At 36.0% G+C, this 5,460-nt stretch overlaps 1 long non-coding RNA gene across 1 annotated transcript; it reads right to left on the reverse strand.

Moving 5' to 3' along the window:
* Positions 1-1,788: 1,788 nt before the first annotated feature.
* LOC102004913 lies at positions 1,789-4,889 on the reverse strand. The gene is made up of 3 exons (XR_259927.1): positions 4,805-4,889; positions 2,643-2,737; positions 1,789-1,956 (listed from the first exon to the last, which is right to left on the reverse strand). It is a non-coding gene; the product is annotated as an uncharacterized LOC102004913 (long non-coding RNA).
* Between the last annotated feature and the right edge of the window lie 571 nt (positions 4,890-5,460).

A 5,460-nucleotide genomic window follows, 5' to 3' on the forward strand; every position in this document is an offset into this window, starting at 1 on the left:
ATAGATGTGCTAATGTGATTCTCAATAAACTCAAAAGAGCATGATCAACCCAGTTTCCAGATAAGAAGAATCAAAATTGAGAAGTGTAAGAGTCCAATGTGCAGAGTTCAATTATTGGCCCTTTGGCTGGGAACCTGTGTTTTTACCCACTCATCTGACCTGCGGCACTGGGCAAAGAGCAAAACCTATTATTCCCATCAGCTTCTCAGCAGGTCAGAGTGCTCTGCCAACCTTCCCCGCACTGCTACACGTATAGGACCCAGGTTCACAGGGAGTGGAGAAGCGCAGCTTCACCCTTATATTTGGTCGACCCGTTGCAGTGTCCCTATGGCCCTGTTACATGATCATTCTCTTTCTCAAATCTTTCCCTGACATTTCCAAGTATCCTTCTAAAATTAAGCACTTTACCTTACACTCACAGTTTTTCTCCTTTTCCCTGCATCCATTTCCTTGTTTTTACAAACATTAACATATGAATTACTGTTTTTAAAATTCACCTATTTGCTCCCTTTATATGTACTGCAGGTTAAATAATAATAGTTTTTTAGAATTATTTATCATTTAAAAAGAAGAAAAGACAGACCAACAATTGTTAAGCATACAGTAAAACTTCAGGCAATTGTTTTTTCCAGAAAGGATTTTTAAAACAATTTTGATGCAGTATTATTATATTAAGTTAAAGCAATAGAGATTTTGAACAAAGATAATAGGATGTTTATCCATAATAGCTACTTCTTTATTGAAATATTATTTTAAACTCTAGAATTCACAGAATACCTCCCTAAAACGTATGGTTCACACCTTTTAGTGAATAGCAGATGTTAACAATGAATTTTAATCTATTTCATGTTTGTTACAAATATATTTTATTCAGTCTGAAAAAGTGAAACTAATACATAGTGAGGTTTTAGACAAGAGCGTTCAAAAAAGGTTCTCTTTCTAGAATATGAAGAAAGTACGGAATGCAGCAGTTTTTCATTGTGACAACATTGCCACCTAGTGTTCTTCTAAGATTATAAAATAGCCTAAAAACTGAATTAAAATTTGACTCCAAATCCTAACACTCTGCAGAGGCTAAAATTAGATAATTTAAACCTTTGCAAAATGCAATAAGTTGCGTTTGTTTTAAAGTAAGAAATAAGTAATTATAATTCTTATGATCATTTCAGCATGGAAACATTACCTTCTCACTTAATGAACACAATTATTAACTATACAACTCTATCAATATCTTCATTATTTATTAGAAATATGTGACTTGTCAAGTTAATGTATTATAGTAAAATTTTACTTTTATTATCAGAACTTAAGGAGATGATATGTTTGTGAATTAGTAAAATGTTTCAATAGTTTTTAAAATATTGATTCCCAAATATAGTTCACATGATACCCTGTCACAGAAGTGTTCAGTAAATCACCAAGAATAGCAGGTAATCTTGTCAGTGCTTGTGCAGATATTAAGGTGACTAACAACTTTTTGTTTCATTCTGTGAGTTAAACTTCTACAAGCTATATTAGAATAGTATGTCAAAATATTGCACATTTGTAATTCATCGCGGCTTTTGTACAATTTTCAAAAATGCACATTAAAACAAAGCACATACTATCTGTATTTAAGAAAGCCATTAAATATTACACCCTTTAGTATTTCTAAAACAATTATACAATGAATAATTTTACAAAATATATTCAGCAATAAATGTACGCTTGTAAGGCAAACATTTAAATCTTTTTAATATATTTAGTACTGTTTAAAAGGAGTAACTTCATTATGAAAGATATCTGAAGCTTACATTTAAATGATTTAGCATCTTGATTCCCACTTTCAACTGCGTTCTAAAATAAGTCAGTTCTCCCTTTCTGGATATATGAGGATCCAGTTCTACACTTCCCATGAACAAGAGCAATTTCTTGTTCTCCTTTGATAGTTTCCTGCTTTGCTGGGCATGAGTTTCCCTGAGACCAGAAAAAGAGAGAAAGGCAGTAAATATTAGGCTCCTGTTCCTTTTCTATGCACGTAGGACAGGCTCAAGAAGTGTTGCTTTGGATTCCTGTTCGCTGCTTAGCTGAGTGTTTTCACCTGGTATTTCATTTATCTAAGAACTTGTTTCCCAAGTTGTCTAGTTAGCAGATGGATGTTATTTTCTCTTGCCCTTTACAAACTCAACTCCTGTGAGTCCTGTGACATGATTTGTTGTCTTATGCCTACTTGAAAGTCAAAGAACTGAGGCGCACAGACCATATTTATAAGGGTGTTTCACAGAAGGACCAGTTAATGAATTAACCCAATGTATTACCAAGCTCATTCCTACCTGCTCACCATCTTTACAGAAGTATGTCAAGTGTGGGAAGTGTTTGTTGGAAACCACTTTTGGGAAGCAGTTCTTTTCTTTCCTTATTTGTTTATTCATTAATTTATTCATTTTTTGAAGACAAGTTTAGCTCAAGATGTAGCCCAGAGCTCACTCGTAGTCCACGATGGCCTTGAACTTACAATCTTTCTACTTAAACCTCCCAAAAGCTGGGATTGCAATTTTATAACACCATAACTGGCTGACCTTTATTTTTGTGCAAGACTGAAAGAATTACTGACTTTTTGTCCTTTTTTTCTCCTTCTTCCTTTAAATACAAACGATACTCACTGTTTTAGCAGCTATTTCATATCTATTACAGAAAGACCAAAAACTTCAGAAATTCTGGTCATAGTGTAATTGCATCAGTGAAAAACTCCAGACTTCTGTAACGTGAAAGAAGAACAAAATAACACAATGTGAGTCATTACTCAGTAAGCTTTGCAGTACTTTCATCTGAGAACGATCCCACGCGGTCTAGAAGTAAAAACGCAGGTTACAGTAATTGAGCCTCTAGGCCCTGTGACATGTGTGAGTGCCGGGGACGAAAGCAAGGACCGGTCTGTGTTATTTAGAACTGCCATCACGGGGGACACAAAATCACCCAAATTAAGTAATCAATCAACAAACAGGTAACCATTTCATGGTAGAGCATGACTTTGTTGTTGGTAATAACGTATATAGGATACAACATTTGCACAAATAAATGTGCCCCCTTGGTAAGGGCAGCCTTTGCACAAATAGAACACACACTTGTAAGAAAAAATAAGTAGCTGACATGGCAAAGCATCTGCTCTACACCAAATAGGTGCACAAACACTACTTGCTTAATAGAACGCTTATAAAGATGGGCTTTGGTGGCTCTATAGAAACTCAATAGAGAAGGTACTCCAAGTAGAGATAATCAAAGAGGAAGACTGAAAGTTGACATGAATATTTTTAACAGCTATGAAGTGGTCAGTAAAGAACTAGGATCTAATAAAAGAATCAGCACCTTTTTTTAAGCCTATGCTCAGGTGGCTGTATAGGGAGGTGCTTTTATTTCTTTTACGCAAAGAACAAGCGAAAGAGAATGAAATAAAGAAAAAGACAAAAGTAATTCAATAAAGTAATCAAACTCACAAGGCAAAGCACAAAGATTTTTCAGAGTTTGGAAAGTTGTAACGCTAACTTGAAAGCACATATAAAATAATGAGCCTGAAGTCATAATGTGTATCCAACAGCCTGCTTGGAACGAAGCTCGCTAGCAAAGGGATAACCGGAAACACGTGGGGAAGGGATGGGCTGGTGGGGGAGGTGTACCTGGAAGGGCTTCAGTATCCCTTCTCGTAAATTGCTCAGGGAGCAGCGCCTGGGCTCTTCATATTTGTACATTTGTGTCTGAATCACTAAGTGGCTAATAGCGTATGTGTATACATAATATTCATTCAACAAGAATTTACAACGTGTTTACTTTGGGCCAGGAAGCTTACACGAGATGGGGTCATGAGGGGGGACACGCCACAATCCTACCACCCGTGCATTTGATTACAGACACACCGACTGCCACTGGATTGCAGATAATTGTGAAGGAAAACTAAGGTTTACGGCGTTTGAAGGCAAAGCACAGTCAGACATTTGATGCACACCATTAGCAGACAAAGCTCTTCTGAATGTTGAGAGAAGACAGAGGAATGCTTCCTGAAATTTCTATCAATAGTTTTACTTGATTTATTGTCTCCTCAAGAGAGTCCAAAAGAAACATCCTCTTCATCTGCATTTATGTTCCATTAATTATAATACTTATCTGCATACAATTTTATTTCCTGATTTGATTGTTACACGTTGTATGTATGTATTGAATTTTATCAAAGTGTATCACATCAAGGTCTACAAATATTACTGTTAGTGTAAAGAAACGGAAAGATTTCAGCACTTAAAAAATAACAAAAATGACATTTATGTAATCTCTAAATTTTTCACTTCTTCCTATTTTACTGCATGTATCCTACAACATCTTTTTAAATCCAATGTTAATCTGATTGGTATTTTATGTCTTTTACTTTTGCTTAAATAATTACCCATATCCTAAAGATGTGTGTGTGTGTATGTGTGTGCATACGTGCATATCATGATAGGCGTAGAATCTTCTATCCAAAGGGATTGAGAGTAGGGAATTAGACGCATAAAGCATAAAGAAGAGTTATAAACAAGATAAAAAGTGTGCTGAAGAAGGGAAAATTGGATTTAGGAATTCAGGGGAGAAAAAAATATGAAGAAGCAAAAGATAGGACAGATAATTGTATAAATTCTAAAACTACTTGGCTTCTTAGAACTGTTTTAAATTTCAGACAGATTTCAGTGACCTCAAAATTTTATGCATGTATTTAGTTGGCCTGATTTCATTTTGGTACCTAGATTGGGAAGAATAATCATTCTTCCATGGGTTTGGGGAGCAAAGAAACTCCTCTTACCACATGGGCCCAACGATCTTCCCACTAAGCTCCATATCTGCACAGAAACACAGTACCACAAACACCAGTCTCCTCTAGGTTCCCATAGAAACACTCTCTCGTTGAAACAGAGAGAGGCCGTTTTCAGTTGAGTTCCCAGTCCTTTGTGATGCCCGGATGTCCCTCACTTTATTACAGCTAAACATGCACAAGGAGGCAAACGTTAGTGTCACACAACATTTATGGCGGTGGCATTGAGTCGTGAGCTGGGCTGTTCTAGTTTTTCTTTTCTTTTTTTGTTAATCTTTCCTCACTTAGATACATCTTGAAGGGTGTTCTGTTTTGTTTCCGGTACTGGGGAGTGCACACAGGGTTTTCACACCAAGTTATTTTGAGATAGGGTCTCTGAGTAAGTCATTAAATTGCCCAGGTTGGTCTTGAATTTCTGACCCTCCTTCCTCAGCCTTCCAGGGTACTGGGATTGCAGGCATGTGCCACCAGTCCTGGCTATTTCTTTAAAGATTTCAAAGTTTAACAGATATATTGTTAGAGAAAAGAGACGATGAATAAGTTAGAAGCACAGAAAAGTATTAGATTATGAAACATTTTTATTGGGTTTATTTTTCTGCTTTCCTATTTAAATAAGTATTTTTACAATGTGACTATGGTACAAGGAT

The sequence above is a fragment of the Chinchilla lanigera genome, unplaced genomic scaffold (assembly GCF_000276665.1).
Source record: "Chinchilla lanigera isolate Chin_1 unplaced genomic scaffold, ChiLan1.0 scaffold00010, whole genome shotgun sequence".
NCBI classification, from domain to species: domain Eukaryota; kingdom Metazoa; phylum Chordata; class Mammalia; order Rodentia; family Chinchillidae; genus Chinchilla; species Chinchilla lanigera.